This window comes from Somniosus microcephalus, chromosome 23 (genome assembly GCF_052327205.1).
Source record: "Somniosus microcephalus isolate GS21.2 chromosome 23, FLI_Smic_1.0, whole genome shotgun sequence".
In the NCBI taxonomy this organism is placed as follows: domain Eukaryota; kingdom Metazoa; phylum Chordata; class Chondrichthyes; order Squaliformes; family Somniosidae; genus Somniosus; species Somniosus microcephalus.
The window spans coordinates 70,325,381-70,342,517 of NC_141009.1; the positions used below are offsets into that span (position 1 = coordinate 70,325,381).

The window sequence follows — 17,137 nt, forward strand, 5'->3', positions numbered from 1 at the left end:
GACAATAAATCCCCAAAAAACCAAAGTCCTTGTGTTCCAGCAAAGATCCAAACATCAGGGACCCAAAATAAATTTCACAGTAGGAACAACCAAAATTGAACAAACCACTAACTACACATACTTGGGCTTAAAAATCAGTTCTACGGGAAACTTCAAACTGGCTGTGAATGAACTGAAAGAGAAAGCAAGAAGGGCTTTCTATGCCATCAAAAAATCAATCCAAATAGAAATCCCAATTAGCATTTGGCTCAAAATTTTCAAATCAGTAATTGAACCAATTGCACTCTATGGCAGTGAGGTATGGGGACCGCTAACTCAACAAGAATTTGCAAAATGGGACAAACACCCAATTGAGATCCTACATGCAGAATTCTGTAAAAGTATCCTCCGGACTCAAAGGAAAACAGTAAACAATGCATGCAGGGCGGAACTAGGCCAATATCCATTAATAATCACTATCCAAAAAAGAGCCACCAAATTTAGAATCACCTACAAATGAGCAATCCCCAATGCTATCACTACGACGCCCTGAAATGCCAAGAGCTGACCATAAAGAAGAATACCCTCAGTCAACTAGTCCTGGGACTCAGTGAAGTAACTACTAACAATACTAACAATAACCAGCCCCAGGACAGTGACAGGGTAACACAAAGAATTCGACCCAACACAATCGTCGCTAAGCAAAAGGAAAAATATCTGACATATTGGGCAGAAACAACAAAAACCCAAAGCAAACTCAATTGCTACTTGGCCCTAAACAGACAATACAACATAGCTTATTACCTGACCATGGTAAAGGATAACAAACTGAGAAGAACCTTGACAAGGTACAGACTTAGCGAACATAGCCTAGCGATCGAAAAAGGCAGACACAGGCAGACCAGGCTGCCAAGAGAAGACAGGATATGCTCTCACTGCAGTCAGGGAGTAGTGGAGACAGAGATGCACTTCCTCACAACCTGTGGAAAATATCAGGACATCAGGGAGAATTTCTACCAAAAATTCTCACAAATATGCCCTGATTTCAGAAATCTGAATGACAACCAAAAACTCCCATTCCTACTGGGAGAGGAGAGAAGCTGTATAACACTGGCGGCACACTATGTTACAGCTTGCCATGAACAGAGGGACAACCAGTAAACTAAGAAAAGAATATATATAAACAATGCGAATGTATATTTATACACTCAGGGATATACCTGTTTATACACTGTATGAATAGAACTGCGTTTATGTGCAAAACCATAAATGTATTTTGATGCTTTGGCAACATAAGATGTAACTTATCATGCCAATAAAGCAATTTGAATTGTGAATTGTGAATTGGAAGGTGAGAGGTGAGGGGGGGGGTGAGAGGTGAGGGGGGGTGAGAGGTGAGGGGGGGGTGAGGGGTGAGAGGTGAGGGGGGGTGAGAGGTGAGGGGGGGGTGAGGGGTGAGAGGTGAGGGGGGGGTGAGGGGTGAGAGGTGAGGGGGGTGAGAGGTGAGGGGGGGGGGGGGGGGTGAGAGGTGAGGGGGGGGGGGGGGTGAGAGGTGAGGGGGGGGGGGGGTGAGAGGTGAGGGGGGGGGGGGGTGAGAGGTGAGGGGGGGGGGGGTGAGAGGTGAGGGGGGGGGGGGGGTGAGAGGTGAGGGGGGGGGGGGGGGTGAGAGGTGAGGGGGGGGGGGGGGGTGAGAGGTGAGGGGGGGGGGGGGTGAGAGGTGAGGGGGGGGGGGGGTGAGAGGTGAGGGGGGGGGGGGTGAGAGGTGAGGGGGGGGGGGGGTGAGAGGTGAGGGGGGGGGGGGGTGAGAGGTGAGGGGGGGGGGGGTGAGAGGTGAGGGGGGGGGGGGGTGAGAGGTGAGGGGGGGGGGGTGAGAGGTGAGGAGGGAGGAGAGGGGTGGGTGGGGGGAGGGAGGAGAGGGGTGGGTGGGGGGAGGGAGGAGAGGGGTGGGTGGGGGGAGGGAGGGAGAGGGGTGGGGGGAGGGGGGGGGGAGAGGGAGGGTGGGGGAGGGGGGGGGAGAGGGAGGGTGGGGGAGGGTGGGGGAGGGAGGAGGGAGGAGAGGGGGGGGTGCAGGAGAGGGGTGGGTGAGGGAGGAGAGGGGTGGGTGGGGGGGGGAGGAGAGGGGTGAGGGAGGAGAGGGGGGTGGGTGGGGGGGGGAGGAGAGGGGGAGGGGGGAGGAGAGGAGAGGGGGGAGGGGAGGAGAGGAGAGGGGGGGAGGGGAGGAGAGGAGAGGGGGGAGGGGGGGAGAGGAGAGGGGGGGAGGGGGGGAGAGGAGAGGGGGGGAGGGGGGGGAGAGGAGAGGGGGGAGAGGAGAGGGGGGGGAGAGGAGAGGGGGGGGGGGAGGGGGGTGGGTGGGGGAGGGAGGAGAGGGGTTGGGGGGGGCGGGCAGGAGAGGGGTGTCGGGCCCAGTTACCTGTGCTGACCCCGGGTCGGGCTCGGACCCCCGCTCTCCCCCAGGCTCTCAGGCCCCGGGCTCCGCTCCTCAGCACCGTCGCCATGGCAGCCGCTGGATGACGGCTCGAACCGGAACCGGAACCGTAAGCGCTGACCTTGGAGCTTGACCTTCCCCCCGCCCCGGGTGAGTTCACCAGAGACCGGCTCTGGGGACAGTCTGGTAACCGGCCGCTGTCGCCAAGCTGAGGGTGTTGGATGTGCGGCAGAGGGTTTTACCCCAACACCCGCCCGTCCTGTCTCTTTACAGAAGCTGTTCACTCGCTTTGCAATCGCCAGCTTGCAATAACAAAGCACCCTGACTGTGGTAAAACGTCCCAAGGCACTTCACAGGAGCGATTATCAAACAAAATTCAACAGTGCCGCCATGAAATCGGGGATGTGCAAGAGGCCAGAACTGGAGGCCCCGATATCTCTGGGGTTGTAGGGGCTGGAGGAGGTTACAGAGATAGGGTAGGGAGGGTGTAGGGGCTGGAGGAGGTTACAGAGATAGGGAGGGTTGTAGGGGCTGGAGGAGGTTACAGAGATAGGGACGGTTGTGGGGCTGGAGGAGGTTACAGAGATAGGGAGGGTTGTGGGGCTGGAGGAGGTTACAGAGATAGGGACGGTTGTGGGGCTGGAGGAGGTTACAGAGATAGGGAGGGGTGTAGGGGCTGGAGGAGCTTACAGAGATAGGGAGGGTTGTGGGGCTGGAGGAGGTTACAGAGATAGGGAGGGTTGTGGGGCTGGTGGAGGTTACAGAGATAGGGAGGGTTGTGGGGCTGGAGGAGGTTACAGAGATAGGGAGGGGTGTAGGGGCTGGAGGAGGTTACAGAGATAGGGAGGGGTGTAGGGGCTGGAGGAGGTTACAGAGATAGGGAGGGTTGTAGGGGCTGGAGGAGGTTACAGAGATAGGGAGGGGTGTAGGGGCTGGAGGAGGTTACAGAGATAGGGAGGGGTGTAGGGGCTGGAGGAGGTTACAGAGATAGGGAGGGTTGTAGGGGCTGGAGGAGGTTACAGAGATAGGGAGGGTTGTGGGGCTGGAGGAGGTTACAGAGATAGGGAGGGGTGTAGGGGCTGGAGGAGGTTACAGAGATAGGGAGGGTTGTAGGGGCTGGAGGAGGTTACAGAGATAGGGACGGTTGTGGGGCTGGAGGAGGTTACAGAGATAGGGAGGGGTGTAGGGGCTGGAGGAGCTTACAGAGATAGGGAGGGTTGTGGGGCTGGTGGAGGTTACAGAGATAGGGAGGGTTGTAGGGGCTGGAGGAGGTTACAGAGACAGGGAGGGTTGTGGGGCTGGAGGAGGTTACAGAGACGGAGGGTTGTGGGGCTGGAGGAGGTTACAGAGATAGGGAGGGGTGTAGGGGCTGGAGGAGGTTACAGAGATAGGGAGGGGTGTAGGGGCTGGAGGAGGTTACAGAGATAGGGAGGGTTGTAGGGGCTGGAGGAGGTTACAGAGATAGGGAGGGTTGTAGGCTGGAGGAGGTTACAGAGATTGGGAGGGTTGTGGGGCTGGAGGAGGTTATAGAGATAGGGAGGGTTGTAGGGGGCTGGAGGAGGTTACAGAGATAGGGAGGGCTGGAGGAGGTTACAGAGATAGGGAGGGTTGTAGGGGCTGGAGGAGGTTACAGAGCTAGGGAGGGTTGTAGGGGCTGGAGAAGGTTACAGAGATAGGGAGGGGTGTACGGGCTGGAGGAGGTTACAGAGATAGGGAGGGGTGTACGGGCTGGAGGAGGTTACAGAGATAGGGAGGTGTGTAGGGGCTGGAGGAGGTTACAGAGATAGGGAGGGCTGTAGGGGCTGGAGGAGGTTACAGAGATAGGGTTGTAGGTGCTGGAGGAGGTTACAGAGATAGGGAGGGTTGTAGTGGCTGGAGGAGGTTACAGAGATAGGGAGGGTTGTAGGGGCTGGAGGAGGTTACAGAGATAGGGACGGTTGTGGGGCTGGAGGAGGTTACAGAGATAGGGAGGGTTGTAGGGGCTGGAGGAGGTTACAGAGATAGGGAGGGTTGTAGGGGCTGGAGGAGGTTACACAGATAGGGAGGGGTGTAGGGGCTGGAGGAGGTTACAGAGATAGGGAGGGTTGTGGGGCTGGAGGAGGTTACAGAGATAGGGAGGGTTGTAGGGGGCTGGAGGAGGTTACAGAGATGGGGAGGGTTAGAGTCATAGAGTTTTACAGCGCAGAAAGAGGCCCTTCGGCCCATCGTGTCTGCGCCGTCCATCAAGCCCTGTCCAGTCTAATCCCATTTTCCAGCATTTGGTCCATAGCCTTGTATGCAATGGCATTTCAAGTGCCCATCCAAATGCTTCTTGAATGTTGTGAGGGTTCCTGCCTCTCCCACCCTTTCAGGCAGTGAGTTCCAGCTTCCAACCACCCTCTGGGTGAAAAAGTTCCTCCTCAAATCCCCTCTAAATCTCCTGCCCCTTACCCTGAATCTATGCCCCCTTGTTATTGACCCCCCTCCTAAGGGGAAAAGTTCCTCTTTACCCTATCTATGCCCCTCATCATTTTGTACACCTCAATCAGGTCCCCCCTCAGCCTCCTTTGCTCCAAGGAAAACAACCCCAGCCTGTTTAGTCTTTCTTCATAGCTGAGGCGCTCCATCCCAGGTAACATCCTGGTGAATCTTCTCTGCACCCTCTCCAAAGCAATCATATCCTTCCTATAGTGAGGCGACCAGAACTGCACACAGTACTCCAGCTGTGGCCTCACCAGCGTTTTGTACAGCTCCATTATAACCTCCCTGCTCTTATATTCTATGCCTCTGCTAATGAAGGCAAGTATCCCATATGCCTTTTTAACCACCTTATCTACCTGCTCCGCTGCCTTCAGGGATCTATGTACATGTGCACCAAGGTCCCTCTGACCCTCTGTACTTCCTAGGGTCCTACCACTCATTGTGTATTCCCTTGCCTTATTTGTCCGTCCAAAATGCATCACCTCGCACTTTTCCGGGTTAAATTCCATTTGCCACTTTTCCGCCCATCTGACCAACCCGTTAATATCGTCCTGTAGCCTGAGGCTTTCCTCCTCGCAATTTACCACCCCACCAATTTTCGTGTCATCCGCGAACTTACTGATCATACCCTTTACATTCTCATCCAAATCATTAATGTAGATCACAAACAGCAAGGGACCCAGCACCGATCCCTGAGGTACCCCACTGGACACAGGCTTCCAGTCACAAAAGCAACCTTCGACCATCACCCTCTGCCTCCTGCCACTCAGCCAGTTTAAGATCCAACGCGCCAAGGCCCCCTGGATCCCATGGGCTCTTACCTTCTTGACCAGTCTCCTATGCGGGACTTTGTCAAAAGCTTTACTGAAGTCCATGTAAACCACATCCACAGCATTTCCCTCATCCACACACCGAGTCACCCCCTCGAAAAATTCAATCAGATTGGTCAGACATGATTTACCCTTGACAAAGCCATGCTGACTATCCCCGATTAATCCTTGCCTCTCCAAGTGGAGACTAATTTTGTCCCTCAGAATTTTTTCCAATAATTTCCCTACCACAGATGTTAGGCTGACTGGCCTGTAATTCCCTGGTTTATCCCTGCTACCCTTCTTGAATAATGGTACTACGTTAGCTGTTCTCCAGTCCTCTGGTACATCCCCTGTGGCCAGAGAGGTTCTGAAAATTTGTGTCAGAGCCCCTGCAATCTCCTCCTGTTGTAGGGGCTGGAGGAGGTTACAGAGATAGGGAGGGTTGTTGGGGCTGGAGGAGGTTACAGAGATAGGGAGGGTTGTAGGGGCTGGAGGAGGTTACAGAGATAGGGACAGTTGTGGGGCTGGAGGAGGTTACAGAGATAGGGAGGGGTGTAGTGGCTGGAGGAGGTTACAGAGATAGGGAGGGTTGTAGGGGCTGGAGGAGGTTACAGAGATAGGGAGGGTTGTAGGGGCTGGAGAAGGTTACAGAGATAGGGAGGGGTGTAGGGGCTGGAGGAGGTTACAGAGATAGGGAGGGTTGTGGGGCTGAGGAGGTTACAGAGATAGGGAGGGTTGTGGGGCTGGAGGAGGTTACAGAGATAGGGAGGGTTGTAGGGGCTGGAGGAGGTTACAGAGATAGGGAGGGTTGCAGGGCTGGAGGAGGTTACAGAGATAGGGAGGGTTGTAGGGCTGGAGGAGGTTACAGAGATAGGGAGGGTTGTGGGGCTGGAGGAGGTTACAGAGATAGGGAGGGTTGTGGGGCTGGTGGAGGTTACAGAGATAGGGAGGGGTATAGGGGCTGGAGGAGGTTACAGAGATAGGGAGGGTTGTAGGGGCTGGAGGAGGTTACAGAGACAGGCAGGGTTGTGGGGCTGGAGGAGGTTACAGAGATGGGGAGGGTTGTAGGGGCTGGAGGAGGTTACAGAGATAGGGAGGGTTGCGGGGCTGCAGGAGGTTACAGAGACAGGGAGGGTTGTGGGGCTGGAGGAGGTTACAGAGCTGGGAGGGTTGTGGGGCTGGAGGAGCTTACAGAGATAGGGAGGGTTGTGGGGCTGGTGGAGGTGACAGAGACAGAGGGTTGTGGGGCTGGAGGAGGTGACAGCGATAGGGAGGGTTGTCGGGGCTGGAGGAGTTTAGAGATAGGGAGGATTGTGGGGCTGGAGGAGGTTACAGAGATAGGGAGGGGTGTAGAGGCTGGAGGAGGTTACAAAGATAGGGAGGGCTGTGGGGCTAGAGGAGGTTACAGAGATAGGGAGGGTTGTAGGGGGCTGGAGGAGGTTACAGAGATAGGGAGGGTGTAGGGGCTGGAGGAGGTTACAGAGATAGGGAGGGCTGGAGGAGGTTACAGAGATAGGGAGGGTTGTAGGGGCTGGAGGAAGTTACAGAGATATGGACGGTTGTGGAGCTGGAGGAGGTTACAGAGATAGGGAGGGGTGTAGGGGCTGGAGGAGGTTACAGAGATAGGGAGGGTTGTAGGGGCTGGAGGAGGTTACAGAGATAGGGAGGGTTGTAGTGACTGGAGGAGTTTACAGAGGTAGGGAGGGTTGTAGGGGCTGGAGGAGGTCACAGAGATAGGGAGGGTTGTGGGGCTGGAGGAGGTTACAGAGATAGGGAGGGTTGTAGGGGCTGGAGGAGGTTACAGAGATAGGGAGGGCTGGAGGAGGTTACAGAGATAGGGAGGGGTGTAGGGGCTGGAGGAGGTTACAGAGATAGGGAGGGTTGTAGGGGCTGGAGGAGGTTACAGAGAAAGGGAGGGTTGTATGCTGAAGGAGGTTACAGAGATAGGGAGGGTTGTGGGGCTGGAGGAGGTTACAGAGATAGGGAGGGTTGTGGGGGGCTGGAGGAGGTTACAGAGATAGGGAGGGTGTAGGGGCTGGAGGAGGTTACAGAGATAGGGAGGGCTGTAGGGGCTGGAGGAGGTTACAGAGATAGGGAGGGGTGTAGGGGCTGGGGAGGTTACAGAGATAGGGAGGGGTGTAGGGGCTGGAGGAGGTTACAGAGATAGGGAGGGGTGTAGGGGCTGGAGGAGGTTACAGAGATAGGGAGGGTTGTAGTGGCTGGAGGAGGTTACAGAGATAGGGAGCATTGTCGGGGCTGGAGGAGGTTACAAAGATAGGGAGGGTTGTGGGGCTGGAGGAGGTTACAGAGAGAGGGAGGGTTCTAGGGGCTGGAGGAGGTTACAGAGATAGGGAGGGTTGTAGGGGCTGGAGGAGGTTACAGAGATAGGGAGGGCTGGAGGAGGTTACAGAGATAGGGAGGGGTGTAGGGGCTGGAGGAGGTTACAGAGATACGGAGGGTTGTTGGGGCTGGAGGAGGTTACAGAGATAGGGAGAGTTGTGGGGCTGGAGGAGGTTACAGAGATAGGGAGGGGTGTAGTGGCTGGAGGAGGTTACAGAGATAGGGAGGGTTGTAGGGGCTGGAGGAGGTTACAGAGATAGGGAGGGTTGTAGGGGCTGGAGAAGGTTACAGAGATAGGGAGGGTTGTGGGGCTGGTGGAGGTTACAGAGATAGGGAGGGTTGTAGGGGCTGGAGGAGGTTACAGAGACAGGGAGGGTTGTGGGGCTGGAGGAGGTTACAGAGACGGAGGGTTGTGGGGCTGGAGGAGGTTACAGAGATAGGGAGGGGTGTAGGGGCTGGAGGAGGTTACAGAGATAGGGAGGGGTGTAGGGGCTGGAGGAGGTTACAGAGATAGGGAGGGTTGTAGGGGCTGGAGGAGGTTACAGAGATAGGGAGGGTTGTAGGCTGGAGGAGGTTACAGAGATTGGGAGGGTTGTGGGGCTGGAGGAGGTTATAGAGATAGGGAGGGTTGTAGGGGGCTGGAGGAGGTTACAGAGATAGGGAGGGCTGGAGGAGGTTACAGAGATAGGGAGGGTTGTAGGGGCTGGAGGAGGTTACAGAGCTAGGGAGGGTTGTAGGGGCTGGAGAAGGTTACAGAGATAGGGAGGGGTGTACGGGCTGGAGGAGGTTACAGAGATAGGGAGGTGTGTAGGGGCTGGAGGAGGTTACAGAGATAGGGAGGGCTGTAGGGGCTGGAGGAGGTTACAGAGATAGGGTTGTAGGTGCTGGAGGAGGTTACAGAGATAGGGAGGGTTGTAGTGGCTGGAGGAGGTTACAGAGATAGGGAGGGTTGTAGGGGCTGGAGGAGGTTACAGAGATAGGGACGGTTGTGGGGCTGGAGGAGGTTACAGAGATAGGGAGGGTTGTAGGGGCTGGAGGAGGTTACAGAGATAGGGAGGGTTGTAGGGGCTGGAGGAGGTTACACAGATAGGGAGGGGTGTAGGGGCTGGAGGAGGTTACAGAGATAGGGAGGGTTGTGGGGCTGGAGGAGGTTACAGAGATAGGGAGGGTTGTAGGGGGCTGGAGGAGGTTACAGAGATGGGGAGGGTTAGAGTCACAGAATCACAGAATCACAGAAACCCCACAGTGCAGATAGAGGCCATTTCGGCCCATCGAGCCTGCACCGACACATATCCCACCCGATTCCCGTAACCCCTACACCAACACATATCCCACCCTATCCCCGTAACCCCATGTATTTAATCCCCCTAACACTAAGGGTCAATTTATCATAGCCAATCAACCTAACCCGCACATCTTTGGACTGTGGGAGGAAACCGGAGCACCCGGAGGAAACCCACGCAAACACGGGGAGAATGTGCAAACTCCACACAGACAGTCGCCCGAGGCCGGATTCGAACCCGGGTCCCTGGCGCTGTGAGGCAACAGTGCTAACCACTATGCCACCGTGCTGTCATAGAGTTTTACAGCGCAGAAAGAGGCCCTTCGGCCCATCGTGTCTGCGCCGTCCATCAAGCCCTGTCCAGTCTAATCCCATTTTCCAGCATTTGGTCCATAGCCTTGTATGCAATGGCATTTCAAGTGCCCATCCAAATGCTTCTTGAATGTTGTGAGGGTTCCTGCCTCTACCACCCTTTCAGGCAGTGAGTTCCAGCTTCCAACCACCCTCTGGGTGAAAAAGTTCCTCCTCAAATCCCCTCTAAATCTCCTGCCCCTTACCCTGAATCTATGCCCCCTTGTTATTGAGTCCCTCCTAAGGGGAAAAGTTCCTCTTTACCCTATCTATGCCCCTCATCATTTTGTACACCTCAATCAGGTCCCCCCTCAGCCTCCTTTGCTCCAAGGAAAACAACCCCAGCCTGTTTAGTCTTTCTTCATAGCTGAGGCGCTCCATCCCAGGTAACATCCTGGTGAATCTTCTCTGCACCCTCTCCAAAGCAATCATATCCTTCCTATAGTGAGGCGACCAGAACTGCACACAGTACTCCAGCTGTGGCCTCACCAGCGTTTTGTACAGCTCCATTATAACCTCCCTGCTCTTATATTCTATGCCTCTGCTAATGAAGGCAAGTATCCCATATGCCTTTTTAACCACCTTATCTACCTGCTCCGCTGCCTTCAGGGATCTATGTACATGTGCACCAAGGTCCCTCTGACCCTCTGTACTTCCTAGGGTCCTACCACTCATTGTGTATTCCCTTGCCTTATTTGTCCGTCCAAAATGCATCACCTCGCACTTTTCCGGGTTAAATTCCATTTGCCACTTTTCCGCCCATCTGACCAACCCGTTAATATCGTCCTGTAGCCTGAGGCTTTCCTCCTCGCAATTTACCACCCCACCAATTTTCGTGTCATCCGCGAACTTACTGATCATACCCTTTACATTCTCATCCAAATCATTAATGTAGATCACAAACAGCAAGGGACCCAGCACCGATCCCTGAGGTACCCCACTGGACACAGGCTTCCAGTCACAAAAGCAACCTTCGACCATCACCCTCTGCCTCCTGCCACTCAGCCAGTTTAAGATCCAACGCGCCAAGGCCCCCTGGATCCCATGGGCTCTTACCTTCTTGACCAGTCTCCTATGCGGGACTTTGTCAAAAGCTTTACTGAAGTCCATGTAAACCACATCCACAGCATTTCCCTCATCCACACACCGAGTCACCCCCTCGAAAAATTCAATCAGATTGGTCAGACATGATTTACCCTTGACAAAGCCATGCTGACTATCCCCGATTAATCCTTGCCTCTCCAAGTGGAGACTAATTTTGTCCCTCAGAATTTTTTCCAATAATTTCCCTACCACAGATGTTAGGCTGACTGGCCTGTAATTCCCTGGTTTATCCCTGCTACCCTTCTTGAATAATGGTACTACGTTAGCTGTTCTCCAGTCCTCTGGTACATCCCCTGTGGCCAGAGAGGTTCTGAAAATTTGTGTCAGAGCCCCTGCAATCTCCTCCTGTTGTAGGGGCTGGAGGAGGTTACAGAGATAGGGAGGGTTGTTGGGGCTGGAGGAGGTTACAGAGATAGGGAGGGTTGTAGGGGCTGGAGGAGGTTACAGAGATAGGGACAGTTGTGGGGCTGGAGGAGGTGACAGAGATAGGGAGGGGTGTAGTGGCTGGAGGAGGTTACAGAGATAGGGAGGGTTGTAGGGGCTGGAGGAGGTTACAGAGATAGGGAGGGTTGTAGGGGCTGGAGAAGGTTACAGAGATAGGGAGGGGTGTAGGGGCTGGAGGAGGTTACAGAGATAGGGAGGGTTGTGGGGCTGAGGAGGTTACAGAGATAGGGAGGGTTGTGGGGCTGGAGGAGGTTACAGAGATAGGGAGGGTTGTAGGGGCTGGAGGAGGTTACAGAGATAGGGAGGGTTGCAGGGCTGGAGGAGGTTACAGAGATAGGGACAGTTGTGGGGCTGGAGGAGGTTACAGAGATAGGGAGGGGTGTAGTGGCTGGAGGAGGTTACAGAGATAGGGAGGGTTGTAGGGGCTGGAGGAGGTTACAGAGATAGGGAGGGTTGTAGGGGCTGGAGAAGGTTACAGAGATAGGGAGGGGTGTAGGGGCTGGAGGAGGTTACAGAGATAGGGAGGGTTGTGGGGCTGAGGAGGTTACAGAGATAGGGAGGGTTGTGGGGCTGGAGGAGGTTACAGAGATAGGGAGGGTTGTACGGGCTGGAGGAGGTTACAGAGATAGGGAGGGTTGCAGGGCTGGAGGAGGTTACAGAGATAGGGAGGGTTGTAGGGCTGGAGGAGGTTACAGAGATAGGGAGGGTTGTGGGGCTGGAGGAGGTTACAGAGATAGGGAGGGTTGTGGGGCTGGTGGAGGTTACAGAGATAGGGAGGGGTATAGGGGCTGGAGGAGGTTACAGAGATAGGGAGGGTTGTAGGGGCTGGAGGAGGTTACAGAGACAGGCAGGGTTGTGGGGCTGGAGGAGGTTACAGAGATAGGGAGGGTTGCGGGGCTGCAGGAGGTTACAGAGACAGGGAGGGTTGTGGGGCTGGAGGAGGTTACAGAGCTGGGAGGGTTGTGGGGCTGGAGGAGCTTACAGAGATAGGGAGGGTTGTGGGGCTGGTGGAGGTGACAGAGATAGGGAGGGTTGTAGGGGCTGGAGGAGGTTACAGAGACAGGGAGGGTTGTGGGGCTGGAGGAGGTTACAGAGACAGAGGGTTGTGGGGCTGGAGGAGGTGACAGCGATAGGGAGGGTTGTCGGGGCTGGAGGAGTTTAGAGATAGGGAGGATTGTGGGGCTGGAGGAGGTTACAGAGATAGGGAGGGGTGTAGAGGCTGGAGGAGGTTACAAAGATAGGGAGGGCTGTGGGGCTAGAGGAGGTTACAGAGATAGGGAGGGTTGTAGGGGTTGGAGGAGGTTACAGGGATAGGGAGGGTTGTGAGGCTGGAGGAGGTTACAGAGACAGGGAGGGTTGTGGGGCTGGTGGAGGTTACAGAGATAGGGAGGGTTGTGGGGCTGGAGGAGGTTACAGAGATAGGGAGGGTTGTGGGGCTGGAGGAGGTTACAGAGATAGGGAGGGTTGTGGGGTTGGAGGAGGTTACAGAGATAGGGAGGGTTGTAGGGGATGGTGGAGGTTACAGAGATAGGGAGGGTTGTAGGGGGCTGGAGGAGGTTACAGTGATAGGGAGGGTTATGGGGCTGGAGGAGGTTACAGAGATAGGGAGGGTTGTAGGGGTTGGAGGAGGTTACAGGGATAGGGAGGGTTGTGAGGCTGGAGGAGGTTACAGAGACAGGGAGGGTTGTGGGGCTGGTGGAGGTTACAGAGATAGGGAGGGTTGTGGGGCTGGAGGAGGTTACAGAGATAGGGAGGGTTGTAGGGGGCTGGAGGAGGTTACAGAGATAGGGAGGGCTGCAGGGGCTGGAGGAGGTTACAGAGATAGGGAGGGTTGTAGGGGCTGGAGGAGGTTGCAGAGATAGGGAGGGTTGTCGGGGCTGGAGGAGGTTACAGAGATAGGGAGGGTTGTAGTGGCTGGAGGAGGTTACAGAGATCGGGAGGGTTGTAGGGGCTGGAGGAGGTTACAGAGATAGGGAGGGCTGGAGGAGGTTACAGAGATAGGGAGGTGTGTAGGGACTGGAGGAGGTTACAGAGATAGGGAGGGTTGTAGGGCTGGAGGAGGTTACAGAGATAGGGAGGGTTGTGGGGCTGGAGGAGGTTACAGAGATAGGGAGGGTTGTGGGGCTGGTGGAGGTTACAGAGATAGGGAGGGGTATAGGGGCTGGAGGAGGTTACAGAGATAGGGAGGGTTGTAGGGGCTGGAGGAGGTTACAGAGACAGGCAGGGTTGTGGGGCTGGAGGAGGTTACAGAGATAGGGAGGGTTGCGGGGCTGCAGGAGGTTACAGAGACAGGGAGGGTTGTGGGGCTGGAGGAGGTTACAGAGCTGGGAGGGTTGTGGGGCTGGAGGAGCTTACAGAGATAGGGAGGGTTGTGGGGCTGGTGGAGGTGACAGAGATAGGGAGGGTTGTAGGGGCTGGAGGAGGTTACAGAGACAGGGAGGGTTGTGGGGCTGGAGGAGGTTACAGAGACAGAGGGTTGTGGGGCTGGAGGAGGTGACAGCGATAGGGAGGGTTGTCGGGGCTGGAGGAGTTTAGAGATAGGGAGGATTGTGGGGCTGGAGGAGGTTACAGAGATAGGGAGGGGTGTAGAGGCTGGAGGAGGTTACAAAGATAGGGAGGGCTGTGGGGCTAGAGGAGGTTACAGAGATAGGGAGGGTTGTAGGGGGCTGGAGGAGGTTACAGAGATAGGGAGGGTGTAGGGGCTGGAGGAGGTTACAGAGATAGGGAGGGCTGGAGGAGGTTACAGAGATAGGGAGGGTTGTAGGGGCTGGAGGAAGTTACAGAGATATGGACGGTTGTGGAGCTGGAGGAGGTTACAGAGATAGGGAGGGGTGTAGGGGCTGGAGGAGGTTACAGAGATAGGGAGGGTTGTAGGGGCTGGAGGAGGTTACAGAGATAGGGAGGGTTGTAGTGACTGGAGGAGTTTACAGAGGTAGGGAGGGTTGTAGGGGCTGGAGGAGGTCACAGAGATAGGGAGGGTTGTGGGGCTGGAGGAGGTTACAGAGATAGGGAGGGTTGTAGGGGCTGGAGGAGGTTACAGAGATAGGGAGGGCTGGAGGAGGTTACAGAGATAGGGAGGGGTGTAGGGGCTGGAGGAGGTTACAGAGATAGGGAGGGTTGTAGGGGCTGGAGGAGGTTACAGAGAAAGGGAGGGTTGTATGCTGAAGGAGGTTACAGAGATAGGGAGGGTTGTGGGGCTGGAGGAGGTTACAGAGATAGGGAGGGTTGTGGGGGGCTGGAGGAGGTTACAGAGATAGGGAGGGTGTAGGGGCTGGAGGAGGTTACAGAGATAGGGAGGGCTGTAGGGGCTGGAGGAGGTTACAGAGATAGGGAGGGGTGTAGGGGCTGGGGAGGTTACAGAGATAGGGAGGGGTGTAGGGGCTGGAGGAGGTTACAGAGATAGGGAGGGGTGTAGGGGCTGGAGGAGGTTACAGAGATAGGGAGGGTTGTAGTGGCTGGAGGAGGTTACAGAGATAGGGAGCATTGTCGGGGCTGGAGGAGGTTACAAAGATAGGGAGGGTTGTGGGGCTGGAGGAGGTTACAGAGATAGGGAGGGTTCTAGGGGCTGGAGGAGGTTACAGAGATAGGGAGGGTTGTAGGGGCTGGAGGAGGTTACAGAGATAGGGAGGGCTGGAGGAGGTTACAGAGATAGGGAGGGGTGTAGGGGCTGGAGGAGGTTACAGAGATACGGAGGGTTGTTGGGGCTGGAGGAGGTTACAGAGATAGGGAGAGTTGTGGGGCTGGAGGAGGTTACAGAGATAGGGAGGGGTGTAGTGGCTGGAGGAGGTTACAGAGATAGGGAGGGTTGTAGGGGCTGGAGGAGGTTACAGAGATAGGGAGGGTTGTAGGGGCTGGAGAAGGTTACAGAGATAGGGAGTGTTGTGGGGCTGGTGGAGGTTACAGAGATAGGGAGGGTTGTAGGGGCTGGAGGAGGTTACAGAGACAGGGAGGGTTGTGGGGCTGGAGGAGGTTACAGAGACGGAGGGTTGTGGGGCTGGAGGAGGTTACAGAGATAGGGAGGGGTGTAGGGGCTGGAGGAGGTTACAGAGATAGGGAGGGGTGTAGGGGCTGGAGGAGGTTACAGAGATAGGGAGGGTTGTAGGGGCTGGAGGAGGTTACAGAGATAGGGAGGGTTGTAGGCTGGAGGAGGTTACAGAGATTGGGAGGGTTGTGGGGCTGGAGGAGGTTATAGAGATAGGGAGGGTTGTAGGGGGCTGGAGGAGGTTACAGAGATAGGGAGGGCTGGAGGAGGTTACAGAGATAGGGAGGGTTGTTGGGGCTGGAGGAGGTTACAGAGCTAGGGAGGGTTGTAGGGGCTGGAGAAGGTTACAGAGATAGGGAGGGGTGTACGGGCTGGAGGAGGTTACAGAGATAGGGAGGTGTGTAGGGGCTGGAGGAGGTTACAGAGATAGGGAGGGCTGTAGGGGCTGGAGGAGGTTACAGAGATAGGGTTGTAGGTGCTGGAGGAGGTTACAGAGATAGGGAGGGTTGTAGTGGCTGGAGGAGGTTACAGAGATAGGGAGGGTTGTAGGGGCTGGAGGAGGTTACAGAGATAGGGACGGTTGTGGGGCTGGAGGAGGTTACAGAGATAGGGAGGGTTGTAGGGGCTGGAGGAGGTTACAGAGATAGGGAGGGTTGTAGGGGCTGGAGGAGGTTACACAGATAGGGAGGGGTGTAGGGGCTGGAGGAGGTTACAGAGATAGGGAGGGTTGTGGGGCTGGAGGAGGTTACAGAGATAGGGAGGGGTGCAGGGGCTGGAGGAGGTTACAGAGATAGGGAGGGTTGTAGGGCTGGTGGAGGTTACAGAGATAGGGAGGGTTGTAGGGGCTGGAGGAGGTTACAGAGATAGGGAGGGTTGTGGGCAGGAGGAGGTTACAGCGATAGGGAGGTTTGTGGGGCTGGTGCAGATTACAGAGATAGGGAGGGTTGTGGGGCTGGAGGAGGTTACAGAGATAGGGAGGGTTGTGGGGTTGGAGGAGGTTACAGAGATAGGGAGGGTTGTAGGGGATGGTGGAGGTTACAGAGATAGGGAGGGTTGTAGGGGGCTGGAGGAGGTTACAGTGATAGGGAGGGTTATGGGGCTGGAGGAGGTTACAGAGATAGGGAGGGTTGTAGGGGTTGGAGGAGGTTACAGGGATAGGGAGGGTTGTGAGGCTGGAGGAGGTTACAGAGACAGGGAGGGTTGTGGGGCTGGTGGAGGTTACAGAGATAGGGAGGGTTGTGGGGCTGGAGGAGGTTACAGAGATAGGGAGGGTTGTAGGGGGCTGGAGGAGGTTACAGAGATAGGGAGGGCTGCAGGGGCTGGAGGAGGTTACAGAGATAGGGAGGGTTGTAGGGGCTGGAGGAGGTTGCAGAGATAGGGAGGGTTGTCGGGGCTGGAGGAGGTTACAGAGATAGGGAGGGTTGTAGTGGCTGGAGGAGGTTACAGAGATCGGGAGGGTTGTAGGGGCTGGAGGAGGTTACAGAGATAGGGAGGGCTGGAGGAGGTTACAGAGATAGGGAGGTGTGTAGGGACTGGAGGAGGTTACAGAGATAGGGAGGGTTGTAGGGGCTGGAGGAGGTTACAGAGATAGGGAGGGTTGTGGGGCTGGAGGAGGTTACAGAGATAGGGAGGGGTGCAGGAGCTGGAGGAGGTTACAGAGATAGGGAGGGTTGTAGGGCTGGTGGAGGTTACAGAGATAGGGTTGTGCAGCTGGAGGAGGTTACAGAGATAGGGAGGGTTGTAGGGGCTGGAGGAGGTTACAGAGATAGGGAGGGTTGTGGGGTTGGAGGAGGTTACAGAGATAGGGAGGGTTGTGGGCAGGAGGAGGTTACAGCGATAGGGAGGGTTGTGGGGCTGGTGCAGGTTACAGAGATAGGGAGGGTTGTGGGGCTGGAGGAGGTTACAGAGATAGGGAGGGTTGTGGGGTTGGAGGAGGTTACAGAGATAGGGAGGGTTGT

The 17,137-nt window shown here is 55.9% G+C and overlaps 1 long non-coding RNA gene across 1 annotated transcript in view; it reads right to left on the reverse strand.

The window, feature by feature from the left end:
- The window catches only part of LOC147101944 (uncharacterized), a 395,113-nt gene extending 392,327 nt beyond the window's left edge, over positions 1-2,786 (reverse strand). The window contains exon 1 of the long non-coding RNA XR_015073398.1: positions 2,390-2,786. This is a non-coding gene — a long non-coding RNA (uncharacterized LOC147101944). The remainder of the gene's footprint in view (positions 1-2,389) is intronic.
- Between the last annotated feature and the right edge of the window lie 14,351 nt (positions 2,787-17,137).